Raw genomic sequence first — 11954 nt, forward strand, 5'->3', positions numbered from 1 at the left:
AAGGGCCTTGATCTGATTGTAGTTCTCTTGGAATGCCAAACCTTGTAAAGATACATTCATATAGGAACTTTGCAACATTATTATCACGAGGATGCTTCATTGATTTTTCTTCTACCCATTTGGTGACATAATCAGTGCATACTAGAATGTAACTTTTCCCTTCTAAAAGTGGCTCAATAGGGCCACCATTTATCAAATGGTGCTACCACTATGTGTGGCTATGGGGGCATTTCATCTATTTTTTTTGGTTGACCCATTCTCTAGCATTTGTCACATCTTTTGGTATATTGAATTTCATTCTTGTGAAGCCTGGGCCAGTAGTAGGCTATATTTAAAATCTTTAATGCAGTTCTCTTGGAAGCAAAGTGGCCACCACAGGGTTCATCATGACAAGCATGAAGAACATCATAATTCTCATCCTCTCTAAGACATCTTTGTATCACCTAATCTGGTCCAATATAAAACATGAAACTAGAGATCCATGAAAAGTTGGAACTCTTTTCTGCCAACAACCTCCTTTCCTTTGTAGAGAAATGTGAAGGTGTCTTACTAGTTGTTAGGTAGTTGGAAATGTTAGCATACCATAGGTTTTGTGCTGACAAAAGAAAGAGACGCTCATCAAAAAATCTATCTTCTATGGCTGCAAGATCATCAAGTGTTTGAAGACTAGATAAGAAATCAGCTACAAAATTTTCCTTATGTGGTTTATTGATAATGGTAATATTGAATTCTTGCATTAACAGTAACTACCAAGCCAAACATCCAGAGATTGCCAGTTTATTCATCAGATATTTGATAGCAGAGTGATTTGTATGTACAAATATATGGTATTTTGTAACATAATGTCTGAATTTATTCATAGCATAAATTACAACAAGCAATTTTTTATTAGTTACAATGTAATTATACTCGGCTCCCTGAAGATTTTTACTAATATAGTAAATTGCATGTTACTTTGAATCCATCTTTTGGCCAAGTATTGCTCTAATGGCATGCTCTAAGGCATCAGTATGTATGTGAAAAGGTAGCTCCCAATTTGGTCCTCAGAGAACTAGTGTTGTTGAAAGGACTTCCTTAAGTTGCATCAAGGCCTTTGTACAATTAGAATTCCATACAAACTCTACATTTTTTCGAAGAAAATTATACAAAGGGGTTGTAATTTAACTAAAATCTTTGATAAAGCATCAATAGTACCCTACATTTCCTAGAAAACTCTTGAAATCTTTCAATTTAGCTAGTACAGACAATGTGCATATAACCTCTATCTTTGTTGGATCCACTTCAATTCCTTTGGAGGAAATAAAGTGTGCCAACACCACACCTTCCTACATCATCATGAAACACTTTTCACTATTTAAGGATAGGTTGTAGTCTTTACATCTTTGCAAAACCTTTTCTAGATTTTATTGAGCTTCCTTAAAGGTATGCCCATATGTGGTGAAGTTGTCCATATATATCTCCAAACAGTCTATAGATATGTTAGAAAAAATACTAAGAACAACTCTTTGGAAAGTTGCAAGTGCATTGCACAGACCAAATGGTAGGACTGAGTAGGCAAACATTCCCCATGGATACGTGAATGTGATCTTGTCCTGATCCTCTAGTGCTATCTGTATTTGATTGTAGCCAGTGAACCCATCTAAGAAGGAAAAGTACTTCTTTCCTGCAAGATTATCAAGAACCTGATCTACAAATGGTAGTAGAAAATAGTCCTTCTTAGTAGCTGAATTGAGTTCTCTATAATCTATGTAGACTTACCATTTTCCTCCTTTTTTAGAATGATGACCAATAGTGGAACCCATTGAATATCCAAAATAGAATAGATAAAGCCAACATTGAGCAACTTTTGGAGTTCATTTTTGACAATATCTCATAATACTGGGTTTATCCTATGCTAAGGTTGTCTTACAGGTTTGCAATCAAGACTTATATAGATCCTATGAGTATAGAGTGTTGGGTCCAAACCTTTCATATCTATATAATCCCAAGCAAAATCATCTTGGTGTTTTTGTAATAGTTGTAGGATATCATGATGTTTTGCCTCAGATAAGGATTTTCTTAAATTTAGTTCTCCCTAGGGCAATTGCTATTTTAATTTGACTACTTTTTCAGCCATTGAAATCTAAGAAATTGGTATTTAGTCTATTTCATGTGGAAAGAGTGAGTGTAGAAGCTTTGCAGACTCAGAATAGTGAAGTTCAAATGGTAATGGTAGAATATTTTCTAAAACACAATCCTCTTTGGAAGATATCTTAGGTTGCATTCCATATTCATTCAATATGATAGAAGAAATGACATCCTCCTCCTCTTTAATGCTTACAAATGATTCCCTTGAGATCATCATTAGTTATTTAATAGAATCCATGTCCATATCATAATCGCCTAAATTTGGCCAGAAAAATTGATCATCCTGTAGCAAAGCCTGAGCAGGAGAATACAAGGTTAAGTTTTTAGTGTTCATACCATCTGAAATGGTCATTTTTCCTGATTGGCATGCAATATAAGAATTTTTTGTGGCTAACCATGGTCATCCTAGAATGGCAGGATACCCTTTGGTACTTTTTTTTGGAGAGAGTACCACAAAGTCAACTGGATAATCACATGAATGCAATGTAATAATGACATCTTCTAGCATACCATCAAGAATGATGGTCAAACTATTTTCTAATTACAAGATTGTTGGCATTTGTCTGAGACAAATGATATTTAATTTGGACATGACTTTCTTGGTCATTACATTAATGGATGCTCCTAAGTCTATTAGGACATTCTATACTTGTATTCCTTGAATGGCAAGTGTTACTACTAGACTTCTAGGGTCTGCATACTTGGGTATCTTAAGATTATCAAGCATAAGATCAAAAATTTGGCCAAGGACATGGATAGTCTTTGGGTCCTTCTTTTTCCTACCTAGATTTTTAGTGCAGGCTTCTTTGATAGCTTTTGTATATATGGGTACTTCCTTTATTACATCTAGCAACAAAATTTTTGCTATCATTTGTTTGAGTTGTTTAAGCAAATCCAGTGTGGCTTGATTTTCAACTGGCAAAGCTTGCTCCATTAACCTACCAAGAAATGGTGGCTTCTTTGTTTCAGGAGAGATAGTAGTTGTAGGCTCTTGAACTAACTCAATAGAGGTATCATCAACTTCTATTATAATGGGCTACTAAGGTGATGCGAGTGTTGTCCTTGACTGTAGATTAATATCATTTAAGGTGATGGAATAGCTTGCTACTAGGTTGAAGACTTTGCATTATTGGGATTAGGCATAGGTTGTGCAGGTAGCTATGGCTATTTTGGAGGGGTTTTATTGGCTACAAGAGGCATTAAGGCTTGTTGTTGATGAGGTTGTATCAAGGCTTGTTGGTGTTGCTATTATTGCTAGTTTTGGGGTTGTTGCCAACCCTACTGAGGTTGCTGCCAACCCTAGTTAGGCTACTGTAGACTCTAGCTAGGTTGCTACCAACCTTGGTTAGGTTATTGCCAATTATTATAACCACCATGTTGTTGTTGTTTCCATTAACTATTACCACTATAATTATGAAGTGGATCTTGGGGAATACCTGATCTTGGAGCCCAAGGAAATCGTTGAGCAACATAGAGGACTTCTCCATCTTCATCAATTTCCTTGAATTTAGTAGGCATGTGCTATGACTCCAAACTAGCAATAGGTTTGCACCAGTAGTTACATTTCTTTTCTCTGAATGAGGGCAATATTCTACTAGCATAATGTCAACATCCTCCATCTTCCTCCATGCTTGCATGGTGTCCAGTTGTGTAGCGACATCATTAATGATGTCTTGCTTGAAATATGATAAGAGGTTTGACAACTCTGTCTTGGATACTCCAACACCAGGAGATTTTTGGAGTAAGTCCCTCAAGCCTAGTCCCTTTTTATTGTTTCTCTGGAATAGTTTAAGAAAATGTTTCAGATTTCAGCCCACATCTTATGTGTAATTTGACCTCCAACCATTATATTATAAGCTTCCATACTCCTTTCATGAACTCCTTTTAAAAAGAGATTCTTTTGGGACTCCTCATTTAGATGATGTTGCCTATTGCACTATAGGTTGAACATGAAGCATGCAACATAGTCCTACAAAGTTTCATCCTCCTTCTATGAAATTTTGAAAATTTTATCTCCTTTTAAGTCATGGCCCCTGCAATATTCCTTATATTTAGTAAGGAACAAGTTACTCATAGTTGGCCAATCTACCATAGCATTAGCACCTAGACTCATAAACCATCTCAAGGTAGATTCTTTTAGAGTTGATGGAAACAACTTTAGTTTATGAGCATCCATGGTGTAATCATAACTTCATTAAAGAATGTCAAACACAAAGAGAAAGGTTTTTGGATCTTCAATAATGAGGCCATAGAACTTTGGAAGGGTAGTTGAGGGTATTTTTTTAGATTTTGGTTACCATGCTAAGTGGGAATTGGAAAGGGAAAGGTAGGCTGAGTAGCTTCCATTTGTGGATTTCCTAGTGGTGGTTGTTAAATGACTAGAGCTAATGTATTATCTTGATATTTTGGCTTAGCAAATAGATCATTTAAATGAAAGGATTCTTCAGGTGTGGTCGGTGATTGTACTTGATCAAGTGCTTTGGCAAACATGTTCTCAAATAATTATTCTTCTTCTTCTCTTTCTTTTGCCTAAAGATCAGGATGAAAGGGATCTACCTGATTGAAGTTGGGAAGAAATCTTCCAAGGTGGTCTCTTCTCCTATGCATGCAAAATACTAAAGAATGAAACTAAGTGACTCTATAGTGAACACTAGACTAACACCATCCCTAGCAATGGCACCAAAAATGTTGAGCCAATATAACACCTTTTTAGTTGAAGGATTGGACATCCTTTACTACCAAAGTACTATGCTGATCTTTATTGAATATCAATCTGGGAGTGTGAACTTGAGATGATGTCTACAAAGTATATGCTCTAGCCTCTACTAAGAGTCACTACTACCTTGAATAAAATAACCATTAAGGAAATCTATTTTATCAAAAAGAAAGACAACTATCTTATGACTAGGAGAAAACTCACATAACTACTTAACCCATACATATATACACCTACTACTTTAGAAACAGTAACTGGTTCTATTTCTAGTGGCTGCAGGAACAACAGTTCTAAACTTAACACAGAAAACTTAACTTAGAAAACTTAGTCTAACTCTTAATTGCTAAAGTAAACTCACCCTTCCATGTGGACCCCCACAGAAGAATGAAGAAAAGATTAACTCAAACTGAAGTGTAGAAACTCAGTAAACTCATGTATTCATTTAATAAACAACATTACACTAACTTGAAAAACAACAAAATATAACTGGTAACTCTCATCTAACTTTGTTTGTTCATTCACTACTTCACCTTTGAGCTATAGACAAGGTCTTATTTAAAAGAAAGGAAATAATAGATTCATACAATCATGACTTCCTCATAAAGGATAGTTTGTTACAGCTCAAAATTCATACAAACATGCAACATAATAAAAACAACGAGTATCTTCTCATGTTCTCGTAAACACAGAGCATAGAGGAAGCTAGATCTGCTCTACTATATGACTTTAATGACTTCCAGGAATCTACATACTGTGCAATAATTCCTTGCATTTTTAACTAATCGCCTAGATGGTTAATCTCCTTTTCAACTACTTCATTAGGTCCCTCTTATTCTATTGGAATAGGTCACCTTTCTATGCCATTGAATAGGTCCCTTATTACTTCGCTAAATAGGTCCCTTCTAGTTTTGCTGCTAAATTTCTAGCTGTAATGGTGCCATGACACATCTCCTTCAATACTCATGATTCTACAATGCTTCAATACTCATGATTCTACAATGCTAGACCTTCGCTTGAGCTATTTTGATTGATTCTAACTTGGCTTGGATACCTGCGGTCATCATTCAATGCACACAAAACTACCTACAAGCATTTATTTATATTTATAGATTTATAAAGAAAAAGCATTAATATTCAATTAACAGTCTTTGCAATCTCTTCGGCTACAGGAAGAGCTACCCATGCTAAACATTCATGAAGAAAGGTTTTTATCAACAAAATGAACCCTTTTAGCCATAATTCTGATTATCATTTCTATGCCATATGTTCATATCTTATACATGAAAAAGTACAAAGTATTATACTTAAAGGATGACAAAGTTTAGCATGTTATAAACAAATGTTCATAAAAAGGATAAAAAAGACATCTACCTCTTCATGCCATTAGTTGGCTTGATCCTATCACATACTATTGTACAACCTATAGGAAAAGATTTATGTACATAGAAGAATATACAAACTAACAAAGATCAAAACTTACATGATGTGTTGTTCTCTTTTCTTATTGCTCCCAAATTCTCTATCATTTGTTACAGTTGTAGCTTGACAAGATCATAAGTATGATCTTTTTTGACAATTTTGTGGCCTAGCTCTACTATAATGCATGGCATGCTATTCAACTACTAGAGTATAAGAATTTGTGTGGTATCACTCGTACTATAAATTCAATCATAGGATCATCAATCCCATCAATTGGCATCCCTCAACCATTCTACTTTTCTTTGGTTGATTTCTCAATCTCATTTTTTATTACACTCCTTATGCTCTTTGATTTGTCCAAGGTAGGGTATCTAGTAACTCAATGTATTATGGCCTTATTAATTTTGATTGGTCCTCCTTCTAACCATACCTTCATATCATGAGCATGGCTTAGTACAATCTTTATCCACTCAACTTTGAAATTTTTTGGAAAGCCTAGGGCATGGGTAAGTCCTTTCTCAGTAATGATCTTGTATTAATCTCTTAGTACTTCATTGTTACACAACTTCCCATAAGATACTCTTATCTCAAAATTTCTAATTTCTCCTATTTCACACATGTAATAAGATCTCACATCTCGAACAGTCAAAACCCTAGGTTGAATTGATGATAGGGTGCCAATGTTACCTTCAATCTCCTCAAAATTCACACTATTTCTAAAATTTAGTGGAGGACAATAGTTGTTCCTCATGATTTGAGTGTTACTTAGTTTCAACATTTCACTTGTTGATGCCATATAAATCTAGGGTTTATGAAACACAAACTCTTCTATGATAACCTCATAAACAATTAACATGGCACTGAAAGTAACACTTATTGTTTTTATCAAATTTGTCAATGCTTCATTGTGATTCACTTGCTTTTTCAATGCATTCACCTTATTCACCTTTGAATCACTTGTCAACTCTAAATTTTCTTGGTGAAGTAGAAATGAATGCCCAAATTTGATGAATGCCTTCAATTTTTCATCTTAGGTCTGCAATAAATGTGTTTGTACTTGGTAGGTGTAAGAAAGATGTCTTAGTCTCTATGTTTACCTATAGTTATCATTACTTTACTCATCCAATACTAATTTTCTTGGTCAACACCTCACCTCGACCATTGTAGGTTCTCATTCTATAATGTAATGCTTGGTCAATATAGACTATATTACTGATGCTTGGTACTCCATGTTGTAAATGATTCTCTTTTACTTTTCTTTCTATAGATTTGTTCTTGATGTATCTTTTCTTATGCAAATATTGAAAATTTAGCACATTTAATGTGAGGGACTAATGTAAGATATATCACTGAATTTATAGTTCCTACATACCTTCTTCACTTAGTTAGTTATCGTGTGATCACTTGGTCCATTGGATTGGGTGATCTTAGCTTTTCTTGTTCCACTACTTCTAGCTTCCACCATTTTTTTCATGTTTTCTTTACCTTTTTCATTTCCATTTCTTGGTATTGGTGCTCTAGTTCTATATTTTCTACTAACATGTCCAACTTTGAGATAACTAAAACAAACTACTTCTCCATTTAGCCATTTCTTGTAATTTCCTCTAAAATGTGTCTTAATGCAATTGTTTGGAATATGTAAATATTCTCTACAACAATGAAAATTGTACCATGTATCCCAGTTGTGAGAGTTACCTTATTTTGGTGCATGTGCTTATTTTTTAGATGTCCAATTAGATTTTGTCTTGGATCTACACTCATAAGTTCTATGTCCATATTTTTGACAATTATAGCAATGTCCTTCAAATCTACATGTAGTGGGTGAATAGCTTTTCTTTTATCTACATTTGTGTGCTTGGTTTCCTACCTTCTTGAAATTAAGTTAGTTACCAATGAACTTTGGGTTTAGAAGTTTTCATACCATTCTTTTTTCTACAGATGTTGATTGCGTGTCTAGGTTTACCTCAATGATGACATGTAGGCTTGCCTTTGGATTTTGCAAATCTTTGTTCTCCATTCTTTGATGATTCTCCTTCTTCAGTAGATGAAAAAAATTTGTTGTATCCTTCTAGAACTATCTCTTTATGTTCTAGACGATCTCATTAGTTCTTCAATGTATTTGATAGCTTCACTTGGTTTGTTAATTCTTTCCAAAAGTTCATTTTCAATCCTCAACTCATTTCTTAGTTTCTCATCCTGTGACCTTAAACTTGTGATCTCCATGTCCTTGTTTTCTTCCTGAGTTATAATTATCAGTTGATTCATCATATCCAACTAATTATTTATGAGCTTCAAATGATCTTTCTTCAAGTTTGGTTCTCATTTGTCTTTTGTCTTCTTTAGCCATGATTTTGTCTTCTTCTTCTTTCTTCTTTTTCTCTGTCACATCATATAATCTTACTAATTGGGTTTCCTATTCTCTCTTGAATACTTTTACCTCTTTTCTCATAATGTTGTTCTTCTCTAGTAGTTATGCTATTGTTGCATCATTGTCACCAATTTTTCAAATGTCAAATAGTCCTTTTGTATCAATTTTCTTATATAGTGTGTGATTTTTTTGAATTTCCATCTCTCTCCTTTTTTTGAAGTGTTTTATTAACTCTTCTCTCACTCCTTCAAGTTGTCATAGTATAATATGGATTTCAATCATCTAGTTCTTAATGACTTTTCCCATCAAGTATCCCTCCATCTCCAAGATCTGATCCTCTCAAGTTGTTAAACTTCTTGCAAGAGAACTTAGCTCTAATAACAATTATTGGAAGGATTTAATGGGAAATAAGATACTAAGAGAAGGGGATGAATCAGGATCTTAAAATTTTACTTTCAAAACAAATTACTAATTTCACACCTAGTTTATCTCATATCTATCATCAAAACTACAATACTAAAATGAAATTAAATAATCCATGAAAAGTTTCAACACATAACACAAATGATTTCATTACCCAAAAAAACTTCAATATGAATGTAAAACTAGGGTGGGGATGAAACCCACAAATCTTCATTGTTGCAACAATAAATTTAACCTATTAGGGTTACAATATTTATCATAATAAATGATCTACCCTATGAAGGTTTTGTCTTATTAAAAGTTGTTAAGACTATTAGGTCTTACCCTACTGAAGGATTTTATGTTGGAATGTCTTAATGGGAAGAGATCTTCTGAGAGGGGGGGTGAATCAAAAGTACTGGCCTTTTAACAACTTTTAAACCCATATAACTAAAATTAACATGCATGCATTTAAACATTAAACAATCATGAGAAACAAACATGCATCACCACATAACACTTTGAGATTTTGGTGACCCAAAAATGCTCCAGGAATAAGAAGGTAAAACTGGGGTGGAAATGATACCCACGAAATTACTGTAGTAATTGATTTCAACCACTTCTGATGGTCTGCCCTATTAAAGGCTACAACACACTGTTAATATGTGACCCTGTTAAAGGATTTCTACACCCTATTAGGAGTGTGCCTTGTAAGAGGACTTAAGAACATTCAACTTAGAATGCCACCATGTTAAAGGATTTACATAAGGCTGTTAAACCTACCTAACTCAATAGGATTTCCAAATTCATAATACAATTGTGAGAGAGTATTAAAATAATACATCTGAACTAATGCAATCTCTAATGCTGATCTTCAGGCTCTTAATTTTCTCATTTATCCTTGATCTCTACTAGATCTGGTCTACTGATTGTGTTCCTTGTTCTATTCTGATCAACTAGATATGTAAATGTTGTCCTTTCCACTAAATTTTTAACACCTAATGCTCTGCAACAACCTCAATAAAAGGCTCTAATTTTCCTTCTTCTCTGCTACTCTTGTTCAATGGTGTCAGGACTCCCTTATAAATATTAGTGGATCATTATGCATCCTTGGATAAAATGTTCCCGCTCAAACCCTTGAAATTCACCCATTGGCTGCTTGCAATTCCAATTTTCTAATTGGCTATATGAGGATTGCATAGGTAAATGGAAGGATTTGATCTTATCTCCTTATCGTGTCATGAGTCATGCATAACCATTTTACATCTTGGTTTGTATTGGCACAAACTCTTATGCTAATCCTGCATTGCTCAGCACATGAGGTAATTATTAATGCTCAACACCATCTATTCTGGATTGCTTGGCATCCACTATGTTTCCTGTGTTACTCGGCTCCTATAGAATTCCTGAATCACTCAGCTTCTATTAACTTCACAATGCTAGGCACAAACTATCTTTTGATCTGCTTGGCATATGTTGAATTATGTATAGCTCGGCATATACTAAAATGTGTTCTACTCGACAACATGGTTAAGTTTGTTGACACTCATTTGTCAATCTTATTTATTTGATCAACATTTTACACTTAAAATCAAGTAAGGACTATGTTAAGAGATTCTAAATAGATCTATTAGGATCACTCTATTAAGAGGTTTTCCCTAACTTAATCTGTTAAAAATAATTGAGTACCTAACCATCAATTTTCTCTAAAAGAAAATTTCATATCTCCTTTGTTCAATGTAACAATCTAATCTCTTAATCTAATATCTTCATTCTATCCTTCACTACTTAAATTATTATGTTTGATCTCCTTTCAAATTTATTCATTCTTTCTTTGTTATGTCCTTGTTCACTCTTTCACTTGTGCATTCACCCATTCATTATTGATTGCTTTTTCTATATTCTTTTTACACACTTTTGATCCTAGGGTTAGAACTCTCATTAAATAGACAATCTTTGAAAGTTTTAGATCATAATCAACAGTTCACAATTCATCCTTTATGTCATTTCTTTTTATTTACTAATTTTTTAATCTTCTTTCCTTGGGATCAATACCTTCTGTAAAGATGCATAAAATCCATCTTAACTATCTCTATTATCATTAAATGTTGTATAGAAGTCATCCAAAATCATTTACATAGGTGCTTGTATGTTTACAAACTCATATGAAAAAACTGGTTTACTCAAAATTTGAATGTTCTAACACTCAATCATAAATAGAATTCACATTGGCACTCAGCTTCTACACACTTGATCTATTCTATTCACTCGACAAAAATTGTCTTACAATTTACTTGGTCTCAACTACATAAACTTGGCTTATATATGCGCTTGGTCTCAATTGGGATGCTCAGCAATCTCTAACTTTCTTGACATGTAATGCAAAATAAAAAAGTCCTTATGTTTACTAGATGACTTGGTTACAGTGATGACTATCAAACCTTGCCTAGTAAATGACTAAGTGTTTAGAGACTAATAGGGAACTTAGGTGTAGAGATCAAAAAATGCATACCCTCCATGCTAAATTAATAAATGTGACTAGTGTGTATACTCATAATTAAACTATCACTCAAATTAGATTAATTCCTTATTATTATTAATCACAAGAATAATTCTATTATTATTATCATGAATGAATATTATTACTATTTTTTTATCATAAGTTTATAATGTTACAAAGGATGAGCTTGTCTAAACTCAATCTTTGGATTGTATCCCCAATAGAGGGTAGGGTTCATTGTTGCATAAATCTTCATGAAATGGACTTGGACCTATAAACTTTGAGGGCATCCTAAGATGGTATTTAGGCAACTTAAATAACATTAGTATCTTTTGATTGTAAGTCTGAATAATAAATATCATTTGATAACTAAAAATAATAATATGAACATTTCAATTGATTAAATAATTTTCTATAATAAT

Source organism: Cupressus sempervirens, chromosome 7, assembly GCF_028749045.1.
Source record: "Cupressus sempervirens isolate cs-2001-9-10 chromosome 7, ASM2874904v1, whole genome shotgun sequence".
In the NCBI taxonomy this organism is placed as follows: Eukaryota; Viridiplantae; Streptophyta; class Pinopsida; order Cupressales; family Cupressaceae; genus Cupressus; species Cupressus sempervirens.